Raw genomic sequence first — 15,439 nt, forward strand, 5'->3', positions numbered from 1 at the left:
ATTTCTTTTTCTTTCTTCCTTGGTAATATCCATGGTCATATGTTCTTAATAAAATTTCGAGGCTGGGAAATTAAATGCTCGCTGTTTTACGATCTATTTGAACTCTTGCAAACGGCCCCTACTGTTTTCAAACGCTAAAGATTTCTTTTTATGTACTACAAAGAATTTTAATGCGAGTAAAGTGTAAACTGCCACCGGTGAAAACGAAGTCAGATCACTCATTACTAGCAGTATGAGTGCCAAAGCTGATTTGAAATTTTGGTGTGCATGTTGTACACATTACGAAAGCTATAAAAAAGCAGACAACGTAACGTGTACAAAACGCTGTCACTTTACACTTAATTTAACTGTAGAGTGTCATGGCTGATACCGGCCATATTTCGAACGAGGCCAGATCACTCATTTTTAGCAGTATGAGTGTGAAAACTGAATTTAAATTTTGGTGTGAACGTTGTACACTTTACGAAAGCTATAAAAAAGCAGACAACGTAACGTGTACAAAACGCTGTCACTTTACACTTAATTTAACTGTAGAGTGTCATGGCTGATATCGGCCATCGTAATATTCACATACTAAATTACCATTATATTACTACAATATTTAGATTGGAGAAATAAGGTTTTCATATTGTGTACTATTCTACTTGGGATTATGGTAATACATAGTAAAGTTTTGTTAATCCTATTTTCTTCTCTGTTCAATACAATTCAGAAATCGAATATAATTTGTTCGAGTTGATCACAGTCACTAATAAAAGAAAATATTAAGTCGGTCGTTAAAGTATTCGTCCACAATGCCTTTCGTGATAAGAAGCTCATCTCTCTCGGAGTTTTTTTCATCATTTACATTGAATCATAAGTTGACTATATCTTTTTCCTCTTGGCAACCTGCACTGTATTTTTTTTTAAGCGGTTAGCTTCGCTAGCCGCTATATGGCATGTGTCGGCAACCGGAAACCTCCATAAGGCGCTACCTATCGGCATCGCTTTATCGCTCGTAACCTTATCCTTCTGCAACCAAAACCGGAAACTTCCACAAGGACCTACCTATCGACAACGGTAACTTCAGCAAATGATTTGTATACTGTCGGCGTAACACGCCCCCTGGTTAGAGATTGACAATATGCTGTGAAGTCTGACTAAAGCCAGCCCCTACTACAGTGTATATCACTTCGTACTAACGAAGTATATGCTGTGTATGAAGAGTGGCTATTATAACGATTATATCGAATTCTTATTAGTATATTTACCAAAGCATTGACAATACTTACAACACTTACTTTTATGAACTGAGAATTTGGTCCTTATTACATGTGTATCGCGCGATCGCGATTTCTGGCAACTGTTAGTTTATTTTTGAAAGTTTATTATACAGCAGGTTGAAGGTTATTACAGACTGCAAAAACATCAGCAAATCTCTCGATCGAGTTTGATTTTCCTTGCCAAAGTATTAAGAAACACCATTTATTAAGTTAATACCTGAAAAGCGCTTTTATAAAAACACCGAACGCATCTGTAAGTTTTACACTTTTTGTAACGTTTTATGGAAACAATAGGGTTACCTCCACTATGAAACGTTTGTTTTTCTTCTCTTTTCTTCTCTGTCTAATAAACAGATTATAAAAGCTCTGCTCCCAGGGATAAATTCTCTACTCCGTCTTTGATAATTTATAACAATCGATCATAAGGGATTACTAAAATACTATTAGTTTTGTAAAAAATAATGGAGCACTTAAAGTAGTAAAATCAATTTTGAAAAAAAAATGGAGAAATATATATTAATTTTAATCAGCATTGTGATCCTCATCTAAAAATCAACCGATATTATTTTCACAGAAGAATGAGGTATGAAAAATTTTGGCAATTAGCAAAAATTTAAAATATATACTTAATTCTTATTTATAAGTTTTGAAAATTTGATCAATTCCTAGGGAACGTATTATTAGCTGTGAAAATACTTTTAAAAATTGATTTTGTCCAATTTGTCGATTATTGTTTTAAACGTTTGAGAAGAATAAAATTAAAATACAGGTGTTTAGAGGCACATTGATAGAAAAGAAATCAGTGTATATTGTTTAACCGACATATTGAAGAAAGTGACACTGATAACTTCTTAAGTTACACTGATTTTTAATGTACATTTGAATTTTTAAATACTAGTATTGATTGATTACATAACTTTCTTTTTCATGTTTTATTTGAGAACAATATTGCATGAAGAGTATATGATAAAAACACCTTATATGTCCTTATCTAGATATTGTGCCTTATATTGTGCAAGACTTCTTTCAAATGATTCTCATATACCATTTACTTTATTCGAACATTTACTTGTTTGAAAAGTCAATAAAATATATTTCATAAAGCTTGATAATCTTGTTTACTCGCCAGTCTTCCCGTAGAAGTAGAAGTTTATAATATTACTAAAGGAAGTATTCAGTATCTGTATCAAAATACAGAATGATCGATTTTAGAAGAAAAGCTGACTCCTGAAAGTTCAAGAGGTGGGATCCGTTGCCTAGAAAAAGTAAGCATCCCTCGTTGACAGGTTAATTATATTGCCGCGATGAGCCTACACAACTGAATCTCTCTGATATCAATTCATTTACAAAGTCTCTCCTCAGCCATCCTTTTTTCTCTGACTAGCCAGCTGTAGATCTACACTACTCAAAATCCATTAATATAAAGAATTTAACTTGTCATTTTTTTAGTTGTTTGTTATAGTAGGCTTTACAATTACCTAATTTCAGATTCAATAGAGAATAAAAGACAATGAAATTTTCAACATCAACATAATTTTTTTTTATCCAGAGAACAATTGGATGCCATCAAGAGAGAATTTTTAAAAATGCACTTCCTGTCTTTCAAAGTGAAGAAATCTCATGTTTAAATTTTGAAACATGCATTTCAATCTTATTAAAATTTATTTAAATGTTCCAAATCCGCTACCGCTTCTGAAACATCTAACATCCCATTCGGGGTCACATCAGAGCGACCTTTCAATTATGAATACATGTACAAGTAAACACAAACATTTTGGCCATGTAGATTCAAGCCTCGGTAAACAGTTCTCAAATTAATTCCACGGCTACATATCATCATTATTGATACTGTCTTACGTTGAATTAAAGTAATTTTGGAATAAATTTCATGTATCTTCTGCAGTCTGGCATCTAAACGTGAATAATGCAAACGAAAGAGCACAAACTATACAAGATACCCCACACGTCACACATAACACAACTTTTGCAATGCATAACTTTTTACAACAAAACTCCTCGGGTGTTTTGGTTGGGTGGTGAAAACAAGAAACCCATCTGAACTATTAGCCAGGATTTCGGAGGAACCATTTTTTTTGCCTAATCGAAGATTCACTCTTACATGACCCCAGATAGGATGTTGTTAGATGTTTGAGAAGCAGTAGCGGATTCGGAACATCTAATTTTAATTAGATTGCATTCATCTGTGACATCAGTTTGGAATGTTATTGGTTTTACTATTGAGTAAAGTATTACAAAAACGGAATGTCTGGGTTTTTCTTCTCTGATGACATTGGACAAAGATATGCATATTTAAATATCATCATTTTATGCACTTTTTCGGTACATATTAGATGAAAGCATGCTAACCGCTTTTCAGTACTTTCAGTACTTTGATTTAAGGAGAAGCAGTATTCTCTATATTGCGAGCTTAAACAAGAGGCCCATGGGCCACTTACCTGAGTAACTTGGTGATGCAGTTCATTACAAGATTTGTTCTATACATTTCTATGTAAAATTTGGATTCCCTATTATGGCCACGCCTTTCCCCCGGGGTCATAATTTTAACAATTTAATATCTACACTACCCAAGGATGCTTCCACTTAAGTTTCAGCTTTCCTGGTCCAGTGGTTCTTGAGAAGAAGATTTTTTAGTGACCCTACCCTATGTTTGCCTTTTCTTGATTATCTCCCCTTGAAAGGGGACTTGGCCCTTCATTTTAACAATCTAAACTCCCCTTCACTCAAGGATATTTGTACCAAGTTTGGTTAAAATTGACCCATTGGTTCTTGAGAAGAAGTCGAAAATGTGAAAAGTTTACAGACGGACGGAGAGACCCACGGACGATGGACACTGAACTGGTGATCAGAAAAGCCCACTTGAGCTTTCAGTTCTGGTGAGCTAAAAATATTAGCTCGTCTTATTTTGTGTCACAAGTTGTTCTAAACAGCTGTCAGATTTAACTGCAATTGATATTCGTTTGGAGCAGGCGGGGCGACCCGTCACACTATCGCGATGAAGGAGTGAAATGCATGCACGAGAAAATATATGGGCTGTTTGTTTAGAGTGTTTCTTGGGTTATTGACAGCCACCTTGGTACAAATCTGCTCACTTACTCCCATTGTCTGATGCGTTAATTGACATGCCGACCAGTCGAGTTTAAAAACTCGTTCAGGTTTCTATGTCGCTTATATCCAATTATAAAGAATACCGGGAAAATTACAGAACAATGCTCATCTTTTTTGATAATTTTATTTTCCCGAGTTTTTTTGACTGCAGGGTTATAATTGGTAATAAGCACAGAGGGCGGTCTATTTGATGTGACCTTGCAATTGATAATATCCATAGCTGTAGCTAGCGAAGAATTCCAAAAGTGGTTACAGTGATTAAGTGCATCAGTCCCAGATCAAAGCAGAAGCTCCAATGCCGTTTAGATTGCTAGTGATTATTACCCTTAAAGAATTATTAACAAGAGGCTCATCGGCCACATCGTTTATCTGAGCACTTTGGCAAGGACAAAGCAGTATTGAAAAGTTTTAAATATGAAAGTGGTCCCGACATTTGATCTTCTATTGAGGCCTTGCCCTATCCCTACGGACATGATCTGAATTTGAATCTACACCACCTGAGGATGCTTCTGAATTATTATGACTAATCATGTTCTTAGGAAGAAGACTTTTCAAGATTTTCTTTCCTATATATTCCTATGTAAAACTTTGATTCCCCATTGCGACCCCCCTACCCCCCCCCCCCCCCGGGGGGTCATAATTGAACAAACTTGAATCTAAACTACGTGAGGAAAGTGTGACTGAAATTTCAACTTTTTTGGCCCAGTGGATATTTAAAAGATACCACCTAATTTTCACTATTTCTTAATTATCTCCCCTCTAAAGTGGGCGTGCCACATCATTTGAACAAACTTGAGTCCCCTTTACCCAAGGATGCTTTTGTGGCAAGTTTAGTAAAAACTATCCTAGGGAGCTTTCAGCTCAGGTGAGCTAATAATTTTACGTATATTATAAAGCAATGAATTTTTTTTCTCCGCTAAGCCACAAACATCAAAATTGTTTAAAATCTCGGAAAAAAAACTTTGTTGTATCAAACATATTGACGTTCTTCTGCAATGAATATACATGCTTGTCAACCTGATTTATACATTATGCACCCAAAGTTCTGATCAGCTTTCGCTGCAAGTTCATTACTATTATTGCATCTGGTAAATGAAATGTGCTTTTCCCATTATATTACATAACGGCATTGGATTCTTTCTCTACACACACCCTAAAAAACTGCTTATAAACTTTAAACTCACCATAAACTTCTCGCAAATAGCGGAGGAAGGACTTAAATGCTGCTTCCTCCCTTACTCGCCTGTTTGTGCCTTCTTCGCTAAATTCCACATTCATCAGGTGTAAGAACTTGTTCACCGTCATAGAGTCTGTGGGGGACGGCATAAAAAGGAACTTAATCCTTCCCTTTTTTGTTATCATCTGCAACATTGAAAAGATATTTATTGGTATATCTGAAGTTCAACCTGTGATATATTTGTTTAAATGCACGTATATAAGATAGTCGAATAAAATAGAAATTTTAATTGCGGCTTCTTTTAATGTATAAACATGGTTTAGATTGTCCGAATATATCTCTCCTCTTTCTGTTGGTAAATGAAAACATGTAAACCATATATATATACAACTCGTAAATGCCACAAAAATAAATGTTGTTTTATAATTTGGACACACACACACACTTTAAAAGGAATTAATAAAATATTATCATAAATTCACCTGATGAACACCAACTCTCCTTAACCCGTTAACAAACTGTTCTCTTCAGAGTCTGGGAGGTCAAGGACAGATATTAGTTGATGAAAAAATGGCCCTCCTTGGATGGCGCTCAGTCCTATAAAAACATGGATAGAAGGATAACTACTAACAGTCAGCATTAAAAAACATTACCTTGGAATCCAATTAGAAAGGAAATTTACCTGTAAAAAGCCCAGCATAAAAAAATGCTGATGTGCCAGTGCCCCTTCTTCTGCCAACATTATCTCTGTTTAGTCCTTCAAAAGAATTCTAAAGAATTCCTTTCTTGGACCTCCAAGATCTTCCGCGTTTTCCCCGAACAAACTTATCTCCAGTAGGAACCGCAGGTTTGAGGCATTCTGTATCTCTTCAGTGGCATCCCTGAAGACGTTATCTCTGATGAAGAGACTTGTGGTCTCTCTCTCCTCCGCCACATCGAAAACATCAGGGGCCTCCCTTTCAGAAAGTTGTTCACAAAATGGGCCCACAGCGCAACCGGTTCCTCTGTCTCGAGTCTATAAATACAGATGACAGTGTTATTTAGCAAATCTTGAACATTTTAAGTAAACTGAAAAAAGGAGGGTCGATATGTACCAATTTGTTTGTTTAAGAAAATTAGATCTAGTCTCTTGTTACGCGTTTTAACAAAATTGCCTAACCTAACAGTCTGTTGAACGATCTCCGAAGCTGTATCTGAATCTTCGTTGGGCCCCGCTCGTATTGGACTGTCTGCAATACTTATACCTTCTCTAGTTTCGATGTCATCTTTCTCGTGGTATTCCTCCCTGTAATATGAAACAATGTTCTCTTCAAATACCCAGTTTACTTTACATTGTACGATTAAACAAAATAAAGCATCATTCACGTTCTAGTTAATGTCTAAAATTATTCTGTGTAAATGAATTAATATTTTTAAACATACCAGAAAAGATAGCGAACAATGGACAAAACCAACCCCATGTTCACACGCACAAACTGTAACTGAATGCAAAGCTACAGATTGAATCATAAGTTTGATTCAGAAAATGTCAAAAGGTTAATAGACTAACCTCTTTTCCTCTATTTTAATTTGTATGTCGGGCCCCCCCAAAATCCTGCAATCGGTCATCTCTCAACACCTCGGAAGGACCAACTTTCAAAATAAACGAAGTTGTCAGCAACTTCGCTTCGACAAAATTGACCAAATCCTAAAATACAGACAATGACAGTTATTTAACATAAATTTCCGTGTCATTTACATGCCTTTGAAACAAGTATAAATTAAAGATGGGATTACAATCTTACTTCAAGAACATTCTTAAAAGTCGTTGAAACAGAGATATCCTCATTGAAACTGGTCACAACAACATTTGTGATTGATAAGTATTTCCCAACAAAAGAGGAGTCACTCTAGTACCTCAGGGAGACTTTAATACTGTCAGTGTCATCTTTGAGAAATACACTTTTTACACAAACATCCATTCCTTTCATCTTCACGGTTTTGGTCATATCCTCCTTAAATGAGAAAAAAATCATATTAAGACATAAGAATATGCAAAATTTATCCAGCACCGTAGTTGAAAATGTAACATTTTGTTTATTTTTTTTTCCTAAGAAATTAAGGATGTGTATGTCACAGCAATTCTGTATAGGAATTAAGCTAAAATGACTGCATGTATGTTAAAATCTGTGAGAGTAGTAGATATGTGACCTTGCCAATGAAGGTTGTTTGTTACAATATGACATAGAGTCCCCTGAACCAAAACCAACTTGCGATACAATCAAAACAAAGAGTGGTTTGAGTGTACCTGATACAGAAAGATTTAGAGCAGATGTTAGAAAAGAACTTAGAGAAATGTTTCCTGAACTTTCAGAATTTTCGGAACATGACAATGAAAATTTACAAACTCGAAATCAATCAATTTCAGAAAAAGATTTTCGGAACTTTGATGTCGGAAATGTAAATGAAACTTCAGTTACAAGTGGAATTCGGAAAGAAAAATCAAATATTTTTGCTAGCACTCCACTTATTTCGGACAGTCAAAATACTTTGCCAAAATTTACACCCCGGGTGCACTTTGACTCAGATCACTCTAGAGACATACTACGTACACATACCCTGCAGAATTTAAGAGGTACCTTGGGGAGCGAAAGGTTTTTACAACCTGGTGATCAAGGACACTCTGTTACATCTCTGCCTACACAAAGGTCCCTACATACATCACATTTACATGGGGGTTCCCAAGTAAGGAGTGAAATAAATCAGGGAAATGTATTGCCACAGGGTGCGCGCCAGTTCAATACATATGCAACGCAATCAAGGGGAGTAACTCCTATGCGCTTAAATATGCAAACATTGCCTCAAGAGTTATCTGATCATGGTAATTTTTCTAGATCATCCAGACTTGCAAGAAAAGAAAAAGAACCACAAACTTATGATGGTACATCAGATCTAGAAATTTATTTACAGCATTTTGAATGGGTTTCTATGTACAATGGCTGGACCAGTGCTGAAAAAGCACAACAGTTAGCTATTAGTTTAAAGGGGGGTGCTCAACAAGTGTTTCGAGATCTAGACCCTGGGAATATCAGAGAGTTTGATGACATTAAACGTGTTCTCATGCAAAGGTTTAATCCTCCGGGACGCGAAGCTGCGTACAGATGTCAATATAAAAATCGCAAACGTGTAGACACTGAAACAATTCCAGAATTTGGTTATGCATTAAAACATCTTGCTGCAAAAGCCTACCCTCAGTTAGATCGAATTGCTAGGGAGACTTATCTAATTGATCAGTTTATTTCAGGTTTAAACAACACAGAAATGAGAAAACATGTTCAGTTTAGGCATCCAAGAAGTGTCGATGATGCAATCACTTTGGCTGTTGAGTATGAGGCTTTTGATGGGCCTAAGACAATTCTCAGGAAGTCTAATACAAGTGATGAGAGATTTTGGAAAAATTTATGTAGTTTCTGAAAATAAGAAATCTCCTGAAATTTCTGAAAAAGATTTGGCTACAATTATATCTGAAGAAATGGGAAAAATGATGAATCAAATCACATCAGAAATTAGATCCCTGAAAAATGAAAGAAAATTCAAATGCAAATATTGTCAGAAAATGGATCATCCTCATTGGAAATGTCCATTAAAGCCCTATCAGAAAAATCAAAATTTCCCTTCAAACTCAGACAATGTAAATAAGAATTCGGGAAACTAGGTCGGGTTGGATTCGAGGCCGACAGTTCAGCCCTTAAAACTGGTGAAATTGACAAATTTACCGATAGGCCAATGATTACATTGAACACCATAAAACCAAGTTGCTTGTTTATTGAAGCTAGGATAGGTGATGTTCAAACGAGTTTTTTGGTTGATACTGGTTCTGCAGTTACTATCCTTGATGAAGACATTTTTGACATGTTATCTGGGAAGATAAGACCTAAGCAGCTGAAAAGTGTAAATAGAACACTGTTGTGTGCGAAAGGCGAATCTATCCCAATACAAGGAATGTCAAATTTTTCATTTAGTTTATGTGACTCAGATACTGTTTTTGAACAACAAATGTTAGTGGGGAAGTTAGAGGGTGATATTAGTATATTGGGAGTGGATTTCCTAAAGAAATATAAAGGAGTTGTAAACTTCCAAAATGAAACCTTGAAAATAGGTAAACAAAATTTCCCTCTTTCGGAAAACCCTTTGTTCAGATGTGCCAGAATAAGACTCAGTGATACCATCAAAATACCTTTTGACACAGAATTTTGTTGTACAGGGTATATTCAAGGGAAACTTGGTACAAATTATGGGTTAGTGGAACCTAAACAAATTGTCAATGTCAATGGTCTATTAATGGCAAAAACCTTAGTTGATCCAGGGCGGGAGAAAATTGTCATATCCCCTCTCAATCTAACAAATAGGTCAGTCAAAATCAACAGAAATACTTGCATAGCTGATCTAGAACCAGTTGAGAGTGTGCATCAAATAGAGCCTCATTCTAAAACTCAAACAAAAAGTTCAAAACTTCCCAAACTTTTGGCTACTCTTTTAGAGATAAGTTCCAATCAATTAAATGAGAAAGAGAAAGAGAAAATTGAGAGTTTGTTGCTTGAGTTTGAAGATGTATTTATGACACCTGATGGGAAATTGGGTCAAATTGATTTGGTAGAACATAGCATAGATACTGGGTGTGAAGGTCCTATTAAGATACCTCCTCGGAGATTATCCCCAAAACAAAAAGAAATTGTTGAACAAGAACTTGACAAAATGCTTGACCAGAAAATAATAGAACCAAGTAATAGTCCATGGTCTGCTCCTGTTGTTTTGGATACAAAATCAGATGGGTCTACAAGATTTTGCATAGATTTTCGTAAATTAAATTCCATTACAAAGAAGGATGCTTATTCCTTGAACAGAATAGATGATGCGCTTGATGCATTATCAGGTGCACAATGGTTTTCCACATTAGATTTGGCCAGTGGGTATTGGCAATGTCCGTTGAAAGAGTCAGATAAGAACAAAACTGCTTTTACTACCCACAGGGGATTGTATCATTTTAATGTTATGCCTTTTGGGCTATGCAATGCCCCTGCCACTTTTTCACGCCTTATGAATCTGGTGTTGGGGGGACTCAATTGGACAAGATGCTTATGTTATTTGGATGATGTCATAGTTTTTGGCAGTACATTTGAAATTGCATTGAGAAATTTGAGAGAAGTTTTTGAGTGTTTTCGAAAAGCAAACTTGAAATTAAAACCCAAAAAGTGTTTTCTGTTTCAAAATGAAGTTTCATATTTAGGCCACAAAGTTTCAAAAGCTGGAATCAGCTGTGATCCAAAGAAAATAAATGCAGTTCAGAATTGGCCTATTCCAACAACTGTTACTGAAATCAGATCATTTTTAGGTACAGCTGGTTACTACAGAAAATTTATTCCAAATTTTTCCACCATAGCATCCCCATTGAGTCAACTCACAAGGAAAAACAAAAGGTTTAAATGGGATGATAATTGTCAAAAAGCTTTTGACGAGCTGAAGACATTATTGATCTCTGCCCCAATTTTGGCCTACCCTACTGCAAATGGTAAATTCATACTTGACACAGATGCCAGTGATACAGGGTTGGGTGGTGTGTTATCGCAAATCCAAGATGGAGAAGAAAGAGTTATAGCATATGCCAGTGTGTCTTTACAAAATTCTCAAAGAAAATATTGTACTACCCACAAAGAACTTTTGGCTATTGTAGTGTTTTTGAAACATTTCAGAAATTATTTGTTTGGTCAGAAATTTTTGGTAAGAACAGATCATGCTTCACTCAAATGGCTTAAAAATTTCAAAAATCCCGAGGGAATGATTGCTCGATGGATAAGTGTCATTGACATGTTTGATTTTGACATAGAACATCGTCGAGGTACTCAGCATGGAAATACTGATGGGTTGTCCAGAATTCCAGTCAAACGTAAATGTTCAAGAGAAAATTGCCCCGATTGTGATTCAAAATTTCAAAATGCAAATTTAGGTAATGAGAATTTGACTTCGGAAGTTGAGGCGGAAAAAGGAGAATTCCTTAATGAAGAATCTAAGCATTCTGACCAGGGAATATATCCTGTCCAAGCCGATGACCGTACTCCTGAAGTATCAAATTGGGTTGAAATTTGGGGTCCTGAACAAATAAAAGAATGGCAAAATGAAGACAAAAACATTGGTAAATTCAAACAACTCAAAACCGAACAAGTTACTAAACCAAACAGACAAACTATTGGTTCATTTTCCCATGAAATTCGAACTTTATGTCAAATGTGGGAAGAGTTTGAAATTAGGTCAGATGAAATTTTATATAGAGTGAGTGAAAAAGATCCACAAGGTCATGTCATTTTTCAGATTGTTGCCCCTCAAAATATGAGAGAGAAAATTTTAGAATCCCTACACAATTCAAGAATTTCAGGTCATTTAGGGAGGGATAAAACATACGAGTCTGTCAAAAGAAGGTTCTATTGGCCTGGCTTGTCAAATGATGTAAAATTATGGTGTCAATCATGTGATCTTTGTGCACGTAGAAAACCAGGTCCAGGGTTTGGAAAATCTCCACTTCAGTCTTCTCTACTTCAGTCTACAAAACCATTAGACCGAATTGCAATAGATATTTTAGGTGGTTTACCAACAACCAATAATGGAAATGAGTATATCATTGTTGTAGGTGACTATTTTTCAAAATGGAAAGAAGCATACGCTGTGTCTGATCATACTGCCCTTACAGTTGCTGACAAACTTGCTACTGAATTTATTTCACGTTTTGGTGTTCCAAATCAAATTCATACTGATCAGGGGAGAGAATTCGAAAGTGAATTATTTTCTGAACTTTGTAAACTTTTAGGCACAGAGAAAACTAGAACCACTCCATATAGACCACAATCTGACGGCCTTGTTGAGCGTTTTAATAGAACTCTGATCGCAATGTTATCTGCATTTGTCAGTGAAAATAAAGATGATTGGGATGACCATTTACCCTACCTCACGATGGCCTATCGTGCAACCCCTCACATAAGTACAAAGTGTACTCCAAACTTGCTCATGTTGGGTCGGGAAATTTCATACCCATTAGATATCATGGTTGGGATACCACCAGCAAATCCTGGGAAACTGTGTCCTTCAATGTATGTAAAATGGTTAGAAGTATCAATGAACAATGCGTTTGAGTTTGCATATCAAAATTTGGGTATTGCTTCTCAGAGACAGATTCATTATTATGATAAAGGGTTAAAACCAAGAGAATTTGAACCAGGTGAATGGGTTTGGAGATGGTATTTACCAGCTATATCAAATAAATTAGGTCAAGGTTGGACGGGTCCATATCTCATTATTCAGAAAATTTCAGATGTTACTTATGAGATACAGTTAAATTCAGAAAGTACCCCCAATAACCGTCCATGTGGATCATTTAAAACCATTCCAAGGGAGACAACCTCCAGTCAATTGGTTGGAAGATAAAGAACACCAAACTTCTGATGGAACCTTGAGCGAAACAACAGAACCACTTCCAAATAGTCCTTTGGTGCAACCTGAGCAAAGATCTCCTGTAAAAACAAGAACTGGGAGAAGAATTAAACCCAGGGAGATCTACTCACCATAACTTTATTCTCATTTATTTCAGATAAGTGAATTTTTTCAAAAATTATCTGTAATGTGAAAGTAACATATTTTCAAAAGTATTATTTGCAATAATTTGTAATTTCAAATTTGAGTAATTGACATTTGGAAATTTATTTTATCTATTATTTCATGGTAATATAAAAGAGTTGGAATATTTTAAAAACAGCTGGACTGTTGGGCCCTATTCCTATACTCTGATATTACTTTGGTATAATTGATTTATTTTGGAAAAAAAATATCCTAATATTTGTCATACAACTATTTTTCAGAATTGCTCTATGGACATTTTAGAGATTACCGTGTCTCAAGAAGAAATGGATGAGCTGGACCGGGACATCCGCCCCTTGTGGCAGGAGGGGGGTATGATTTGCCCAGCCGACTCATGCTCTACGTTTCTAAGATCTATGAAAGAGGCCAGGACCCATTGGCAGCAAATCCATGAAACGAGCGTTTGTATATTTACTTGTCCGTTCTGTCGCTTTGGGTGTGGGAGGAAGAATCAAGTCGGTAGACATATGCGTTACCGCCATCCAAACAAGACGGGGAGTTTCCCACAGACAAAGTGGCTACGGAACATCAAATACCTGGACCCCGGAAAAGGGATGTTACCATTGGCTCCAGTTAGTAGAGCTCGAGAGGAATTTAGGGCGCGGGAGGCTGCCAAGCGCAGGAACCAAACCAAAGATGTGTGTAGTCCGTTGGCCAGAAGCCAGACCGTGTCTCGGGATCAGGAGGTTATTCCTGAGGTCCAGGAGGGTATAGCTGTATTTGTAACCAAGCGACTGTGGGGAAGAAACTCCGTTCCCTCTGTGGAGGAGTATACCAATCAGTGACAGTGACAGTGTAAAGTTTATGCTATTAACTGTTAAAATGATTTTTTTTATATTGTATTTTACCTTTGTTGTTAAATTGAATTTTTTTTCTCTCTCATTCCTGCTAGGTACATATATTTTAAATTTTTCTGAATAAATGATATAATCATTTATGTCCTAAGAAGGGGGGAGTGTAGCAGGAATGGATTTTGTTATATGCATTTATGCCTTGTATTTGAGTAACAATATGTTATTATTAATGTTTTCATACCTATATGTGTATGCTGCCTTATCCCTAATTCATTTGTTTATATTTAGCATGTTTACAAACCTTCTCAGGGAAAAGCACATGTTGCTTCCATCAAATCTTTTGGGCTAATGTTTATCTAAATTTTGATTGGTTATCAATACGGGAGTTAACCTTTTGGGCTAATGTTTATCTAAATTTTGATTGGTTATCAATACGGAAGTTAACCTTTTGGGTGTCACTAATATCAGTCAAAGTTCATACCCTTCGGGTGCATCCACTAAGATTGTAAGTTGAATTTTCTTTTGTTTCCAAAAAGTATAAAACCCCGTGTAACTGCTACTTTAGTGGGGAATCTTGAAAAGCATTGATTTGCTGTAAGTTCTCTCACTTTTATAGAGGTTTATTAGGTATTTAACAGGTTGCACCCTTAGAAATTATGTTAAGTTATTATTAGGTATTTGTACAAAATTGTCGTCGTCTATAGCTCCTGTTAAATTTATTAGGCCATAAAACTAAAAGTTAGGAGTTAGGTGTTCAATAAATAAACGTAAATAAGGGGTTTTAATTTTCCCTAGGCCTTTTCCCCCGGCTAGGTTGGGCTAGCGTTTCCGTACGCTAGGTTGGGGGGGGGGGGTGATTTTTGCTGGGTTTCAAAATTAGGGTTTATTTTTTTACAAGGCAGAAATTTACAGTTGTTATTTTTTTTTTTTACCATTTTTTTGTTTGTCTATACAAAGGTTAAATAAATTTTGTTGTTTATTGAAACTGGTGTTTTCATTACAATTGACAAGAGGTGTTGAAATAAGGTACAAACAGGCTCGGAAATAAGACCAAGCAGAATCTCAAATCAAAATAAGAACCTGGGAAATAATTCAATATGAAAATATAGGAGAGTGTTAAAAATATTCTAGAACCACTAATGACAATGGTGTTCTGTTGACATTACTCCTATTACACACAACACAAAACTGAAATTTATATAATAAGGCATTTTTTTTAAATAAAGAACTGAAGCGGACATAAAAGATGAAAGCACGGATTATACTAAATACAAGATCATTCAGTAATGTAAATAAAAGCTCATTTCCTCCTGGGACGAACTACATTGTACATGCGTCTTTGGAGATTATGCATGTATCGAAATTTCCACCATCGAGCTATCTAAACAATTTCATGGAACGACTGCATAAATAAGCCC

The sequence above is a fragment of the Saccostrea cucullata genome, unplaced genomic scaffold, assembly GCF_032062105.1.
Source record: "Saccostrea cucullata isolate Sc308-1 unplaced genomic scaffold, CSIRO_AGI_Scuc_v1 ctg7568, whole genome shotgun sequence".
Lineage (NCBI taxonomy): Eukaryota > Metazoa > Mollusca > Bivalvia > Ostreida > Ostreidae > Saccostrea > Saccostrea cuccullata.